Source organism: Saccostrea echinata, unplaced genomic scaffold (genome assembly GCF_033153115.1).
Source record: "Saccostrea echinata isolate AGI-Se365-2 ecotype Australia unplaced genomic scaffold, CSIRO_AGI_Sech_v1 ptg000009l, whole genome shotgun sequence".
Classification (NCBI taxonomy): Eukaryota; Metazoa; Mollusca; class Bivalvia; order Ostreida; family Ostreidae; genus Saccostrea; species Saccostrea echinata.
Genome location: NW_026889758.1, coordinates 1,922,968 through 1,941,342, shown reverse-complemented (window position 1 = coordinate 1,941,342; position 18,375 = coordinate 1,922,968). Strand labels below are relative to the sequence as shown.

Below are 18,375 nucleotides of genomic sequence, written 5' to 3'. Positions count from 1 at the left end.
GCCGTTGGTTACAGTTTTTATGTCAGTGTTGATATATCAGTGTCCATTTCATTGTTGGTGTCAAGTTGATATCAATGACTATTTTAGCGTTGGGCTCTATACAGGGCAAGATATAAAGATTCGAATCTCCAGATATATAATTTCTTCCTTTTATGCCTAATCTTTGAGATATGACTCTGAATCAAGCTTACAAACCATAGAAGTACAGCAGGTACGCTGTATAACTAAGTAACTAAAGCGTTGATAAGGGCAAAGGTCAAGGACTTACAGGGCGGACAAGATTGTGTAAATACGAATATACTGACGTACGCATGGAGGAACTTCGAAAAAGTTTATGTAAAAGGAAGTTTGTACCTTTCATGACTCTCTGAAACAAGTTTAATCTCTTACAAAGCATTATCCAACTCTTCTTCAGTCCATCATAAATATTACAAGAGTAATGGAGAATAAGATCCTTCTAATCCTTAGAAGCAGAACTCGTAATGAAAATTTCGATCGCCGAAGCAACACGAGGCGGAAATTCTGCTTTCCCCCCCAGAAACACAAGAAACAGCATCTGAGGGAAAATTTGCTCGCTGTTAGAATCATAAGATGCACCAAATGGTGGAAATTTGTTTTGTTTTTTCTTCTCAGAGACATAAGAAGCAGCACGTGCGGAAATATGGCTCATTCTCAGTTATACGAAAAAGATAGGACGAAATTCCGCTCGCTGTTGCATGGTAAACATTAGAAGCAACGCAAGGCGGAAATTTCTCGATTTTAGAGACATAAGAAGCGGCATGTAACGGAAATTTCGCTCAGTTTCAGAGATTTTAAAACCAACACGAGATGAAAATTTCGCTCGCTTTCAAAAAAAATTTACAAGGGGCATGTGACGGAAATTTCATTCGCTCTTGAAAACACTATTTTAGATGTGCATGGACTGACATAATCAGAAAAAAATTGAGCACAAGCTGTTTACATCAGAACTTTATTTCTCAGTTAGGCAATTTAATAATTCTATATTTTGTGCGCCTCTTAAGACAGCCATTTACTGTTTCATATGGTTTTCTTTATTAATCCGCCAATCCTTAGGTTAATCTCACTCTTGACGAGAAACAGAAGTCAGCTGATACATACCAGACACTCCTCGTGATTTATTGTGAGACTTGGGCCTTTTCATCATTTGTCACGAATTCCGAATGTCCTCATTAATTAAAAGTATGTCTGCGTGCATGTTCAATGTAGAAGAAGTACGCTATGGTTGCTGGGGTTAGAAGGTCTAATGAGTTTGTGGAAGACTCCATGTCACTGAGAACAGTCTGTAGATTTTTTCTACAAACGAAGGATCCGAAGGTCAATACAGTCAATGTATTTCAAAAGCTGTCTTTGATGGAACCATAAACTTTAATTCAACTAAAAATAAAATCAAGCCCCTGGGCTGGTGAATCATAAGTTATAGTCTTGTAAATAAATTTCATTTCTGATGATCTAAGGATATCGAATTGTCGGCTCCTTTTTGGAAAAATCTACATTATGGCAGCTTTGAAAAAAAAATAAACAAAATAAAACAACAACACAACCACCACCACCCACCCCCACGCCCCCAAAAATAAAGATTTAAAAAAAAATCAGAAAGAAAAAAAGAAATATAAAAAACAAGACAAAACAAAAACAAACCAAAAAAACAAAAAAAACAAAACAAAACAAAACAAAAAAAAAAAAAACAAACAACAACAACAAAAACAAAAAATAAATAAACAAACAAACATACAAACAAACTTTCAAAAGTTACCAGATTGATGAGAAAGTTTCGTCGATTTGGTCGCTTTTTAATTATCATTTCTCTCTTTAAACATTAATAAATATTTATGACTGAGTAATTATATAACTATTGATTCTTTTCTGTAAAAACTAACCGATAGCATTGAGGATGCTAATGATAATAACTGCGTGTGTATGCTAAAAAGCAAAGAAACCAAAATAAAAAAAAAAAACAAATCGAGTTATCAATGCATCTGTTTCAAATTTAGCGAGTTAAGATTAAGATTGATATTGTAGTGAAGATTTTATTTTCATAGAACATAAAAAGGACAAGAGAACTCAATTGGTCATAAAATAAAAATCAAACGCTGACATTGTGTATTTCCCGATGTAAGGAAATTATTCTTTTTTAATCAAGTTCATATTCTTAATATGGTGACATATTTCTGCTGTCCCCTAAGACTTCTTTTTTATGAAAAAGGTGAAGATAACGAACAGTGAGGGACGCAAAAAGAAAGACAACTCAGGACAGCTAATGCTTATACATACATATATATATACATATATATATATATATATATATATATATATATATATATATATATATATATATATATATATATATATATATATATATATTTATATTACCTATGTTCAAAGTTTAAAGGATATGGAAATCTGAAAAAAAAAAATGCCTTTATGAAACTCCAATGCCTCTCCCCTATCTGAGGGTGTATAAATTTAGCAGAATAAAGGCAGAACTTTGTAATTATAACAATGATAGAATACAACTCCTTTTTTCCAAATACGTTATGATATCCTTCCCTGGGGCCCAGCGAAGGTGGTCAGAACCCTTAATTTTGGCAATAACTCATTTTTACGCTCATGCTGTGGAAAGGATAAAAAATAAATATTTCAATAAGAATAAAGAAGGGAAAAACTTTTTGAAAACTTCTACAGAAGAACAGCAGGACTAAAGTTTCTCGGGCGAACATTGTAGCCTATGAACGTCTGGTTTTATCAGTTCTTAGTTAGGACACATTTATTTCATCTTTTTCAGCCTTGTAATATTTATAAATATTTTTTTTTGAATTTTTTTCTTAGAAACTGGTTTAATTATCTTTGAATTGCGTTGTTTTAATAATAAAAAAGGGCAGAAAAAACAAGAATTTGACGATAATTCATAGACAAAATCTAGAAAAATAAAAGATCAAAGAATTTAATTTCTCTTATTGTATTGTCTTTTATTTTGAAATTGCAAATCATATACAGTTTTTACTGGATGTATCCCCGATATAGCTATTGTAATTATTTTAATTTCGCTAATGATAATACTTATACAACACTGACAATTAATTAGTTGCGTTTTTAGGAAGGTAAATAATTTCATATGCAGAACATAGCTGAGATATTTGAAGTGCATACAGCGTATACCATAAAGAACAAAAACATTAATTATTTTCATTCAAGCTACATGTACTATGGAATGCTGTTGGTGTGAAATGAGAGCCATAGACTGGGACCAAAGGCTCATTTACATGAGCTGGTATGTACTGGTCCCAGCTGACAAAGCTGGTAACAACATTGTCTTTGTTTGTAAGGCTCATTATTTGAATTGTATTTTAGTGGAACTAGGATTTAAATCTGCGGGTGGAAATCCAACTTACACCCATAGCTCCCTTTCTAAGGAGGAAATTCTTCAAAATCATATGTCCGTTTTAGATATTTTTAATATTCCCAACAATCAAAATGAATTTGAATTACCATACCTTTACTGGATTTCTAAACTTCATAAAAATCCTTACAAACATAGCAGGTTCCAGTACATGTTCTACCAAGCCTCTTTCTTTACTCCGCACGAAAATATTCACTGTATGAAGGAGAAACTTCAGGAGTACTGTACAACTGAATTATTCCAGAAGTGGTGTAAATAAGATACGGATACTTAAACAGTATATTCGAGAAGTAGTGTAAATAAATGTGGATACTTAAAAGGAACTTGTAGGAAATTTGAAATCACATAATTTTACTAAAATCAAAAACATCAAAACGTACGACTTTTCAACACTTTATACAACCATTCCCCACGATAAATTGAAGTCCAGACTTTTTGACATCATACACAGCTGCTTTTTCAATAAAAATGGAACTCGTCAATTTTCTTACCTTGTCATTGATCATTTGCAACATTATTTTGTTAAAAAGCATTCTGATTGTACAAAAGTACTGTGAAGTTGATATTAAAAAGATGCTTGAATTTCTGATTGACAATGTCTATCTAGTTTATGGATTCAGGTCTTCCAACAATCTGTTGGAATTCAAATGGGTACCAATTGCGCCCCGTTATTAGCAGACCTATTTTTGTATTCATATGAAGTAGAATTTACTTATGTAGCAGTATACTCCTATTACCTGCATATGAGGTTTATGTCTCTAAGTTGATTCGATACGCAAGAGCATACGTATGAACAATTTCTAAAACGAGGCAAGCTATTGACAAACAAGTTGATGAAACAAGAATATCAACAGTCTCGTTTGAAGTCATCATTTCGCAAGTTTTATGGTCGATACAATGACCTTGTCAGCAAATACAACCTATCATTGAGTCAAATGCTGACTGATGTTTTACATACTCTCGTACTCGTACTGTTAGGCCATTATTTATACACTGAACTGTTTACGGATTTTTCCGTTTTTTCCCGATCATGACAAGGAGCACACGGCGGGTGTGACCGGTTGACAGGGCTGCCCACTTCTCCATGGTACCTGATCCCACCTTTAAATCACGAGGCCCTTGTTTGATGTGCTCCAAATTTGTATCGTTTCATTTGACTTTGGATATTAAATACTGTTCGTTATCTTCATATATTTCATTAACCCCCATCCACCCCCACCCCACCCCAACCCACTCACTCCCAGGCGAAATAAGTTTGTGACACTTTCCGTGGTTTTCTTCTTAAAAAAGAACACAATTAACAGAAATTAAAAAAAAAACTCTTACAACTTTGTCGTAATTAATAAGTGATAATTAATCCGTTCAATTATGTAAATCGCACTTCGCCAGAGTACACCAGACAGACCGGACTTATTTCAAAGGGGTACGGATTTCTTTCAAAACATTTAAATAGAATTGTAAATATATATATAGTGTTTGGTAATTTAGTTGTAGTGCTTGTTATTTTTTGTTTCTCTATTTCCTTTGTTTTTATGACTTCTTAACTTTTTTTCTTTGTCCTGAGAAATGGACAGGGCGTCCCGAAAATTTTACATTTTTAATTGTTCGTGTCGTTGGTCATTGTTAGTGCTTTATAGAATTTTCCATCCATGACTTTGTATCTATTTAATAGATTCGACACATATGATATACAGTGTTGTTGTTTTTTTTTAAAGTTTTTTTTTATAAATAAATATATATCAAGGTCTATATAGACATCAAAGCTTCTCCCGGAACCCACTGGCGACTTAGCTCCTCAAAGAACACGTCACTTCTCCTAGTTTTCCACGCAATATCCACTTTTGATAATGGCGCCGGTTCTGACGTTTTCCTGGCACGTCAAATATCGAAATCGTGAAAAACGCCTGGAAAACGTCAGATATTTCGGCCTTTCTCCTAGATACGCCATTTATGAAATATACCTGATAAAACAGGGCGTTCATGTCCTATGGACATATTTCTACATGTATATTTTAATTTGAAGTTAAGACCTTTTTTCATTCTTTATACCTAGGTCACAATTAAGCCGATGGTCGAGCGACCATATTTTTTTCGTATCGTAAAAAAAAATGATCGGCCCGCCGTCGACACTAGTATCGGACGACGCGGAGTCGTCATATTAATTCCTAGGAGCATCAATGACTGTAAAAGTTTAGATATCTATGTCATTCAATCGTCGCCCGATCATTGAGCGCTGAGCTGCAGTTTGATTTTAATCATCGGCAGTCATGTACGAAAACCCAACACTTAGATGTCGACCGACGACGACCGATTTAACAAACTGTCTGCGGATGGTTGGACGATGATCGAGGTTTGGTCTATTCAATGACTGCTTCAATTGAAGAAATCGGCCACCGACGCAGAAAAACTGGACCAGACGGACACAAAATTGATCGGCCGACAAAAAACAGGTAAAATCGGACAAGACAATGGCCGATGATCTGCCAACTGTCGATCGAAGAATCACATTTTTGCCTCAAAAACCGTCGGCCGTTAGTCATTTTTGGAAATGTGACGGAGGTTCTAGTCCTTTGGACTTATTTCTAGTTACAAACTGTAAAGATCAAATTATCCATATTAAAATAGAATAGTTTCTAATAAAAAGAGACAAGTGAAACCTATAATTATATCTTCGATTTAAGTTAGTTATGCCAAGAACATGGTTTGAGCAGAAATAGACTTCCCATGAATATGCAGTACAAGTGGAAGAATACGTAAATATACAAATGACCTAGTAACAATTCCAAAGGGCGAATAAAACTTGCATTCTCATTTATAGTACTAAAGTTATATTAATTTATTAATATATTAAGCCAACACAATAAAAGATAATTTTTATTGTTATGAAAGATATTTTTTTTAAACATACAATACAATTTTCCTCTCCAATGATATGACGGTAGTGACTGCGCCAATAGATTCACATTATGTTACAATGTCATTATAAAATATGTACTATGACATCCTGATTTAAAAAAAAGAGAGCGAGAGAAAAAAAAAAAACTGGAGAATCCGGGTATCGATCCCGGTACCTCTCACATGCTAAGCGAGCGCTCTACCACTTGAGCTAATTCCCCGTTAGATTCCTCCCGATTTTAAAGTACAGGTGATTAGTGCTTCAACAGTTGACCATTATCAAACTATAAATGCTACAAAAATATTTTAAGATTCGATACTAAATATGACACTTTTACCTGGCTTTCTATATTCATTTAATTGTACAGGTTATCATAAATTTCCATGTAGGTTCGTTGCAAATTGTTTATATGTGATTTTAAAATTGTGTCGAGCGAGAGGTCGGCCACATAGGGGCTTGTCTTCCGGGTTGTTAAATGTAAAATAAATTTTAAAAAAATTTGAATCTTCTTTAAATACACTTTAAAGTTGTTAAAATAGAGATTCTGACACTTTCAGTCAACTGAAAGTGTCAGTCAAGAAAAACCACGTTTAAAAAAAGTACCAAACCTATATACATAAACTCTGCCAGGGACGAAAGCTTTAGTCTTGGAAAAAAAATACCCTCATCCACTAAGCGCCTATTTCTGAACTCTAAAGCATTAATTTATTTCGTTGCCATGGTTCTGTCCCCTACAGTGATGATTTTCCTAAATGTTAATGCGTTTGTCAGTCGTCAACACGCGTTTAATCAACAGAAAACGGATACAATTTCTTCGACTTGGGGCTCATTTTTCTAAAGATATATCGAAATATATATAAATACGCCGTCGATATATCGAAATGTAGAGGCTCTGATCTTAACTAATAAACCGATAGAAAAGAAGTAGTGGAAATGAAATACTATATTCTCACTAATAACATGAAAAAAAAAATATTTCCAACTGTTCAATGCCTATACATATGTACGTACTCTACATGGCAAATATTGAGGGGGAGGGGGTGTCCGGACTCCCCCTGGAATTTTCAGTGTAGAAGTATTAAATTTCTATATAAAAGTAACGAAAAAATGATCTTGGACCCCTCCCCCAGAAAACATGGACCCCATTCGAAACTTTATGGAGAGTAATAGTGTCTACCCCCCCCCCCCCCCCCCCCGTTATAGGATTTTTCAGACAAATTTCAGAGTCTGAGATTTGTTACGGTTGATGTTACCCCCCCCCCCCATCCCCTGGAAAAAATCTTCTTAATTTGTCCCTGACATTCTCCCAAGGTGTCATTAAGGTAGAGAATTGAATGCAGTTTACCTTAATTATGTTCCCCAAACGAAGTTGGGGAACATATTGTTTTTACTCTGTTTCTTATTAAGGTCTTCCGTCTCCAACGGAAGACCTTATTGTTTTCGTTCGGTTTCTTTTTCCCTATTATTATTATTATTATTATTATTATTATTCTTTTTTTTTTCTTACCGATTTTGTGCACGCGAGTTCTCGGAAACGACTCGGTCGATTTTCATGAAACTTTCAGATCTGATAGATATTGATCTGAACCTTATTGGAAATTTTTTATATTGATGACGTCACTTCCGGTCGTGAGATATAGACAATTATCTGATTTTCAGAGGGTCGGCTTGTCCTGGTAATCACTCCAAAACGAATAAAGATATTGAGTTGAGATTCTCAGTGAAGGTAGAGGAGGGATTGTAGATGTGCTTTTTTGCGTCCATATCTTTCCAGCGCAAAAGGCGCCAAAGCTCGCCTGGGCTCGAAAAATAGGCTCCCAAGCATCTCGCAAATTTTGGTAAGTTTTCTATCATATCTTTATACCTGTAAATATTTTGTTAAAACATATATAACAAAAGTTGTGCAAAATGATAAGTGCTTTCATATGATATCAAGAAAAAGGGGCTGACCCCTCAAGTTAGGGGCTCAGAGGGGCTAAAAGTCTTTCATCTATAACTCTTTAACGATCAATAATTTGTAACACATTACTGAGGCAAAGATGTTTATCTTAACAATTTACAACAATATATGATAAGATTCTGATCATACGTTACGTAATAAGGGGTCACAAGGGGCCAGAATGCTAAATCTTTGACGCTTTATATCTCGAAAAGGGCGAATATTTTGATAAGCAATACTGAACAAAAGATGGTCAGAATAATGCTCTAAACAATATGCACCCTTTCAATTTTTATCAAACGGCCCCATTAAGGACTTGGAGGGGTGGCCCCTAAATATTTCCATTCAGCATATCTCCACAACGAAAAGAAATCTCTGAATAGTTGTTGAACAAAAAATGTTTAAAATCACAAGACTTTTCATTTGATGCCAAGAAAAAGGGGCTGACCCCTCAAATTAAGGGCTCAGAGGGGCCAAACGTCTTTCATCTATAATTCTTCAACGATCAATAATTTGTAACACATTACTGAAGCAAAGATGTTTATCTTAACGATTTACAACAATATATGATTAGATTCTGATCATATGTTACGTAATAAGGGATCACAAGGGGCCAGAATGCTAAATCTTTGACGTTTTATAACTCGAAAAGGGCGAATATTTTGATAAGCAATACTGAACAAAAGATGGTCAGAATAATGTTCTAAACAATATGCACCCTTTCAATTTTTGTCAAACGGCCCCATTAAGGACTTGGAGGGGTGGCCCCTAAATATTTCCATTCATCATATCTCCACAACGAAAAGAAATCTCTGAATAGTTGTTGAACAAAAAGTCTTCAAAATCACAAGACCTTTTATTTGATATCAAGAAGAGGGGGCTGACCGTTCAAATTAGGGGCTCAGAGGGGCCAATACTCTTTCATCTATAACTCTTTAATGATCAATAATCGGTAACACATTACTGAAGCAAAGATGCTTATCTTAAAGATTTACAACAATATATGATAAAATTCTGATCATATGTCACGTAATAAAGGGTCAAAAGGGGCCAGAATGCTAAATCTTTGACGCTTTATATCTCGAAAAGGGAGAATATTTCGATATGCAATGCTGAACAAAAGATGGTCAGAATAATGTTCTAAACAATATGCACCTTTTCAATTTTTGTTAAACGGCCCCATTAAGGTCCTGGAGGGGTGGCCCCTAAATATTTCCATTCAGCATATCTTCACAACGAAAAGAAATCTCTGAATAGTTGTTGAGCAAAAAGTCTTCAAAATCACAAGACCTTTCATTTGATATCAAAAAAAGGGTTGACCCCTCAAACTAGGGGCTCAGAGGGGCCAAAAGCATGTCATCTATAGCTCTTTGATAATGTTATATAAATCAAAAGAATGAAATCTAATTAGGGAAGTCTATATATTATTATTTTTAACAAAGATCATAGACAAAATCCTATCTCATCTTATCGAAAAATCGGACGGAAGACCTACTCGTTGCTCGCAACGAGATCTCATCTAGTTATTATTATTTTTTTCTGTCCAAATTTTGTGCAGACGATTTCTCAGAGATGGTTGGACGGATTCACTTGAAATTTTCAGAGATGATGTATCATGATCTAAACCTTATTCATTTTTTTAATTTTTTGGAAATTCACTTCCGGTCGGAAGTTATCGCCCTTTAATCGAATTTTTAGTGACCATTTTGTCTACACAAAAACTCAAAAACGACAAAAGACAGAGTGCTGAAATTTTCAGTGATAATAGAGGACATGTTCTAGTTGTGCACCTCAGTTTTCAAATTTTCTGGAAGTGCCTAGTATGGAAGCTCGGTAGGAGTCAAAATTTAGGACATGAATCAGGAGTGAATTTTCGAGACATTTTTTATCATATCTTTAAAACTATAAATATATTCTTAAAACATATTGAACAGAAATTGTGCAGAATTACTAGATCTTTTATATGATATCAAGAAAAAAGGGCTGACTCATCCCATTAGGGGCCAAAAGGGGCAAAAAGTCTTAAATCTATAACTCTTTAACGATCAATATTTTGTTATACATTACTGAAGCAAAAATGTTTATCTGAACAATCTACAACTATATATTATAATAAAAATCTCATATGTTACATAATTAGGGACCATAAGGGGCCAGAATGCTAAATCTTTGACGCTTTATATCTCGAAAGTGGGAAATATTTTGCTAAGCAATATTGAACAAAAGATGTTCAAAATAATGTTCTAAACAATATGCAACCTTTCAATATTTGCTAAACATCCCCATTAAGGAGTTGAAGGGCCGGCCCCTAAATATTTCTTTTGCATATATCTCAGTAACGAAAAAGAATTTCTGAATAGTTGTTGAACAAAATATGTTCAAAATCATAAGAGCTTTAAGGTGAAATCAAGAAAAAGGGGCTGGGCCCTCCAAATCGGGGCCGAGAGGGGCCGAAAAACTTTCATCAATAACTCTTTAACGATCAATATTTTGTTATACATTACTGAAGCAAAAATGTTTATCTGAACAATCTACAACTATATATTATAATAAAAATCTCATATGTTACATTATTAGGGACCATAAGGGGCCAGAATGCTAAATCTTTGACGCTTTATATCTCGAAATTGGGAAATATTTTGCTAAGCAATATTGAACAAAAGATGTTCAAAATAATGTTCTAAACAATATGCAAGCTTTCAATATTTGCTAAACGTCCCCATTAAGGAGTTGAAGGGCCGGCCCCTAAATATTTCTTTTGCATATATCTCGGAAACGAAAAAGAATTTCTGAATAGTTGTTGAACAAAATGTGTTCAAAATCATAAGAGCTTTAAGGTGAAATCAAGAAAAAGGGGCTGGCCCCTCAAAATCGGGGCCGAGAGGGGCCGAAAGTCTTTCATCAATAATTGTTTAACGATCAATATTTTGTAAAATATTACTTCAGCAAAAATGTTTATCTGAGCAAACTACAACTATATATTATGTTATTCAAATCACATGTTACATAATTAGGTGTCATGAGGGGCAGAAATACTAAATCTTTGACGCTTTATATCTCGAAAGTGGGAAATATTTTGCTAAGCAATATTGAATTAAAGATGTTCACAATAATGTTCTGAGCAATATGTAACCTTTCAATTTTTGCTAAACGTCTCCATTAAGGAGTTGAAGGGCCGGCCCCTAAATATTTCTTTTGCATATATCTCGGAAACGAAAAAGAATTTCTGAATAGTTGTTGAACAAAAAGTGTTCAAAATCATAAGAGCTTTAAGGTGATATCAAGAAAAAGGGACTTGCCCCTCAAAATAAGGGTTGATAGGGGCCGAAAGTCTTTCGTCAATAACTCTTAAACGATCAATATTTTGTAATACATTACTAAGGCAGAATAGATCATCTTCACACTCCTTAACTATATAACGTTGTTGGCATCATATGTTACGTTATAAGGGGACAATAGGGGCCAGAATGCTAAATCTTTGACGTTATAAGGGGACATTAGGGGCCAGAATGCTAAATCTTTGACGCTTTATATCTCGAAAGTGGGAAATATCTTGATAAGCAATATTGAATAAAAGATGTTCACAATAACGTTCTGAACAATATGTTACCTTTCAATTTTTTCTAAACGTTCCCATTAAGGAGTTGAAGGGCCGGCCCCTATTATTTCTTTTGCAGATATTTCGGAAACGAAAAAAAAAAAGTAGAATAGTTGTTGAACAAAAAGTGTTCAAAATCATGAGAGCTGTAAGAAGATATCAAGAAAATAGGGCTGGCCCCTCAAAATAGGGACCAAGACGGGCCGAAAGTCTTTAATCTATAATCTTTAATGATCAACATTTTGTTATAGATTACTGAAGCAAAATTGTTCGTCTTAACAATTTATTTATATCATTATATTTGAACGAAAGTCTCAGTCAAATTCTTATCTCATCTTATCAAAAATCGGACGGAAGACCCACTCGTTGCTCGCAACGAGATCGCATCTAGTTATTAAGGTCTTCCGTCTTCAGCGGAAGACCTTCTTGTTATTCTTCGGTTTCTTTTCCACTGTTTTTCTTATTATTTTTTTTCTTACCGATTTTGTGCACGCAATTTCTCGAAAACGGTTCGCTCGATTTTTATGAAACTCTCAGGTCTGATAGAACATTAAAAAATCTTGATACATATTTTTTTATTTTGATGACGTCACTTCCGGTCCCAAGATTTTTGCGATTTAGTGATTTTTGGAGGGTCAGTTTGTCCGCAGGTTTTCTAAGAAACCACTCATCACAGGAACGTGAAACTTTTAGGGAAGACAGAGCAATATTTGTAGATCTGTAATACGTAGTTAACTTTCACCGGAAGTGCCACACGTCGACGCTCGCTATGGCCTGAAAAAAGTAGTATCGAAAGTTTCAAAATTTCGAACACTTTCTGTACTATATCTTTTTACTCGGAAATATTTTGTTAAAACATATATAACAAAATTTGTGCAGAATTATAAGATCTTTTAAATGATATTTCGAAAAAAGGGCTGGCCCCTAAAATAAGGAATCTAAAGGGGCCAAAATATTTTTCCTGATATCTCAAAAAGTATTTAGAATTTGTAATACTTCAAAGAAGCAAAATTGTTCAACATGACAAGTAGCAGCTTGCGAGATCATCAAAATGCGTCAAATGACGTCACTTCCGGCCAAACAGGAAGTAGTAGAGAATAGCTTATTTTCACAGATATTGGTACAGTGCTGCTATCCCACAAGTTGACATGGGATTGGATTGGATAGGATTCAGGATTGAGGATTCACGATAGAAACATATAGTAGTTAATCCAACCCTATCCTATCCTGTATCCTACAGCCTTCAGATTGGAGTAAAGGTTAATTCATATTTCAAAATAAATTACAGAAACGCAAAAGGACATAGAACGTTTACAAAAGAAATATTTATAAAATCACAAAAGAAAATAAACATTTTTTTTTTCTTAACACACATTTATTCTGTTACCTTCGAGTAATATGGCGTACGATCTAACCGTGAACGATCACCGGAAGAAGTTTCGCATGTAAACAAAGAAGAGATCGGACATCAAAAGATCGTATTTCTTCAGCATGTTTGGATGATTAACTCGATTCCTACTTGTGTTACAGTTCAGTAACATGTTTCTCTGTTAAATGTGCTCTGTTTGTCTTGATAATTCCACTTGAACCGTCAGCGGCGGACTATAACAGATCATAATCGCAGTTGTTTGGTGCAAGACCATGTAAGTATACTACACACTGTAAATGTGTGCATGTTTATACATATCTCTCCCTTTAAGCAATGACTTGAACTATTTAAATTTTATTCTATTGTAATATACACAGAAATCGGATGCGGAAAAAAGAGGTTGTGTAGAAAGGAGACGGGTAGGGGGGTTAAATACTTTGTCACATGATCAGATGTATTACACCTTTTTCAGTTTGTTATTGCTATATAATCATTTCCCTACTGTGGTTAAAAAATATTTTTTCTTATCTGATTGCAATTTAAAATAATTAAATGCAGAATCCTCATGATCATTTCTTATGCTACTGTCAGGTCTGGTACAATCACTAGATTTAGCTACATAGCTTGAATTACCTACATAGCTTTATTTACCTACCTGAAGTAGCTTTATTTAGCTACAAAATCAAACTTATTTCTTAAATAAGAATTTTTCCCAGAAAGTGCAGAAAACTGCACTTTGATGCAGTGATAATTTTCAACTTTGAACTCATCTGAAAACAATTCATGAAAAAATCAATCTTGGAGATGTGTCTTTTTTTTTTGCGCAATTGCAATCAAAGTTCTAAAAGTTTTGGGGCTATATACAACAGTTAATTTGTGACCTAACAGTTACTTCTTGAGTGTAATAACAAAGAAAACCAGTTTTGGTTAACATGAGCACAATGTGAAGTAATCATACTTATCCAGCCTCATCGCACACAAGGTGTGTACAGTTACTCAAACAATGGGAATACATATTTTAAAAGTGATCAAACGCAGCAATGTTAAAACTATCTCTGCCTCGGATTGCTTTTTAAATGATACCTAGAATAAATATTAGTAGATATTTTCTTGCGACTTTTTGTCTTTTTAAAATAAAAAGCAAAATTGTGAAAAGTCGCCTTGAAATAGCTAAATAAAGCTGCCTGAGGTAAGTAAATAAAGCTATGGTAGGTAATTTTAGCTACGTAGCTAAATGTACTGACTGCGTATAATAAGCTCCCTCAGCACTTGCATGTACATTGTATGTATGACCTATTGTGAGTTAAACATAAAACATGTAAATAAATTAATCATTTATTATTATTCTTCATTCTAGAGAATGGTACCCAATTTTGCCTGCCCTCATCAGTCATCACAATATAAAGGATTTAACCTTTAGAAGTAGGTATGATTAGATTTTTTTTTTTTGTTTATGCATGTATCATTAAAATACGTAAAAATCATTATCTAAGTTGAGATGAAGTGTCTGCAGATTTTATGAATAAGTGATTTTCTTCTTTTTAAAATGTTGACAGTAAAACTGAAATTAATATATAATTGTTCTGGTCATCATGGTCATGTTATATGTATCTTCATTTTTTTTATATTCAAATTTCGAGCAAAAAATGAAAAGAAATTAACAAACATATTAAATAGATTAATACAAGCAGAAAATAGAGAGAAAAAAACATCCAAACATGTACTCATACTAGTTAGTTAGCAAGTTGACAAGATGAAATGAATTATAATCTACAAGTAAATTATGTAAATTATGATTGTTTAATTAAGATATGAGTTATGACTATGAAGTTGCAGTATAAGATTTGATTTTGCTTGATTTCTTTAAAATTAATGCATTTATAATACTCTGGGAGAGAAAAAGGTGAAATTAAGACAATTGTACATGAAATGAGAAAGATAATCACAATCAAATACAGTTTTAATGTATATGACAAAATTTACAATCTACATGCATATAATGGTGTGTGTTTTTTTCTTCAGGACAATCCTGCAAATTTGCAGCTGTACAAATTGCACTTCATCTCATCTGCTGCTGGAATAAATAATGAAAGATTTTCAAACCAGTGTCCAAGAGCCCCCTAGTCTGAAAAGAAGGTGTTCTTTATTAAGGAGATCATTGTGTGATGTATTTGTTTTCTGTGCATTGATGACATTTGTGAAACTGTTCGGTTACTTTATGACCATCTCTCTGACAACTACTTTGACATTTGAAATTCAATTTGAGCGACGGAAAAGCAGACCAAATAATATGCATGTAAAACATTATACAATTGTAATAAGTCATTGATAAACTTCAATTTAAACAAACTAGATGTACATGTATCTTTGAGCTTGGCATTGAAATACATGTATACTTTACATGGACACTTTTAATGAATTTGTCTCATGATAATGAACATTCAGTTGTTATACATTGTAAATATAAATTGTAGATAATATGTATTTGGTCCAAAATATATAATTATATTTATATTCACTGAAAAAAAGGAATTACCCTGAATAAATATTGTGAACTTGGTCAATTATTTTTATTCCTCATTTAGACACTGAATAACATTCAAGATCAAATGTCAAGGTCAAAAACAAGATTTACTTAAATTTGGGTTATAAATACTGTAACAACTGTGGACTCTTATGCATGTTTTATAAGATCTAAGGAATATGTGTGAGCTTACTACAAAAATTATTGCTGTCAACCTGTCTGACTATGAAGATTTAGGAAAATGTTTTCTGTTAAACATAAATTGATTAAATTGTCACACATAAATATTTTTTTTAATTAAGATACACTTGTATGGCACTGAACTGACCATAAATTGAGAACAAACTGAAGTGAAATAAGAAATTTTAACATTTTGAATATCTTGATTTTATTTAATAGCAAACATGATGAAAATGTTGCATGTTTGTTAAATATTCACATACAAACAAATGATGAACTGAACATTTCAAACAAAAATAACTTTAATAATAAATATAAAACAAATTTTTATCATACATTTAAAATTGAATATAATAAGACAATTTTAACTTATTTAATAAATGAAAGTCAACATATTCTAGATCTAAATTTTGACTTGTCTGTTTTCGGTTTATGGTCTTGTCATATCTTGAAGTTCTTATAAAGATTTACGTCTAAAGTAAAATCTAATATACAACTGATATAGGTGCAGTTAGATCTATATGTTATTTTTGTGATGCCCAGTTAAGGGAAAAATAAAGTTTTGCATAAATTTTACATGAACAGATGAAACATACACTTGTTAAAACATAAAACAAATCATACTTTTGTCATTATTTAGTATGTATAGACATGATAGAGAAATTGTTTCTTCAATGGGTATGGTTATAATTCAGTGTACCTGCCCCGCATGAAAGATTTGGTATTCGTGGTCTGATTCTTATAAAGAGTTTAAATTTTGTTCCTTTTGTCTACTTTATCATAACCTTAGAAAAGTATCTGCAATCTTTATTGTTTCCCCCTTTTTCTCTCTCTAATTTTAACTCCAATTACTTTTCATAGAGAACAAATTCAAAAAGAAATCACAAATACCTTGACGTCTCCCGATCATTGTTAGTATGTAAAATTAAACACAAATAAAGTTTAACTATATTTTTTTCTTTAATTCTTCCGAAGTTCCAATTTCTTCATTGCTAGATCAATACTTGCTTACGTTTTATTACAATCCTTTTGTACCGTTCACGGTAGCTCAGTCGGTAGAGCGCTCGCTCCGTGATCGGGAGGTCGTGAGTTCGAATCTCGGCCGCGACAGACCCAAGTCGATAAAATGGGTAGCAACTGTTCCTTCGCCATGCGCTCAGCACTTTGAAGTGAAAGTTGCGGGTCCTTCGGATGAGACCTTAAAAACCGAGGCCCCGTGTCACGGAAGGCGTTGGCACGATAAAGATCCCTCACTGCTCAATGGCCCTGAGTGCAGAGTAAAGGTCAAAATTTGAAGCCCTTCACCGGTATATGGTGACGTCTCTATATGAGTGAAAAATTCTCGAATGGGACGTAAAACAACATACAATCAATCAATCAATCCTTTTGTTTACATTTTAACTGGTTACTCGCAAATTAATTCGTGAGAGGTGTCGGAAATTAATGGATGTCGATCTCGATTATTTTTTCTCCATTAAAATTTATTACATTTAAATTAATTACATAACTATAACTGATTTTTATTTGATGGTCATTTTATAATTTTTTTTCATTTTGTCAAATTAACTCTTTAATATTTAAAAAAAACTGAGAGCAATAGGATAGGATAGGATTAGACTGAAATCACAGGATAGGATTGTGGATGCAGGATTCACGATAGGATAGGATAGTATTGTCAACTTATTGGATAGCAGCACTGTATTGAATTGAATTATGCATGTCACAGAGGACGTCTGATTGTATTTCCTGTCGAGTATCGTCTCTTTTGTCAACTTCGGCTAAACCGGAAGTAACTATAAATGACGTATTTCTGCAGATATCAACATAAAATCAAATGATGGAATTCAAACAAGACTTTTGACCCAATTTTCTGTCGATTGGGGTCACTTCCGGTCAAACCGGAAGTAGTCTTGATTTGCCTTATTTAACGAAAATCAGCATAAAAATCATAAAAAAACTAAATACAGATCAACATAATTTTTGGTCTGGAGGTCTTCTTTTTAACGAATACTTTACTTTCATTTATCCATCTTACAAGCAGTGCTTCTGAAAATCGGACGGAAGACCTACTCGTTGCTTTGCAACGAGCTTTGCTCTAGTTATTATTATTTTTCTTCTTCTTCTTCTTCTTCCTGGGTACTTTTTTGTCCGCGAGTGATCTCGTCAACTACTCATCCGATTGAGGTGAAACCTTTTTAGGGTTAATAGGCATGTTATGTAGATTTGCGGAATCAAGGTCATTTTGCGCGCACGTGCATGCACGTGCGTGCGCGTGCAATGCGTAAAATGACTAATATACTTGATATAGCTGTAACTTTTATATATTTAGATGAAATGCTTTGATACTCAAAATATAAGGATATATTAAAAGTGTAAACAAGATGACATGGTCAACATGCACATGCATGCACGTGTGCGCACGCGCAAAGCGTAAAATGACAAATATACTTG

General features: G+C 33.7%; 1 long non-coding RNA gene and 1 other non-coding gene across 2 annotated transcripts; one reads left to right on the top strand and one right to left on the bottom strand.

Annotated features, from left to right (window-relative positions):
• Window positions 1–6,461: 6,461 nt before the first annotated feature.
• Trnaa-agc (transfer RNA alanine (anticodon AGC)) lies at window positions 6,462–6,534 on the bottom strand. Its single transcript has one exon. It is a non-coding gene; the product is annotated as a tRNA-Ala (tRNA).
• Window positions 6,535–13,312: 6,778 nt separating this feature from the next.
• On the top strand, window positions 13,313–15,335 carry LOC133183150 (uncharacterized). The gene is made up of 3 exons (XR_009720594.1): window positions 13,313–13,494; window positions 14,578–14,646; window positions 15,243–15,335. It is a non-coding gene; the product is annotated as an uncharacterized LOC133183150 (long non-coding RNA).
• Window positions 15,336–18,375: the final 3,040 nt, after the last annotated feature.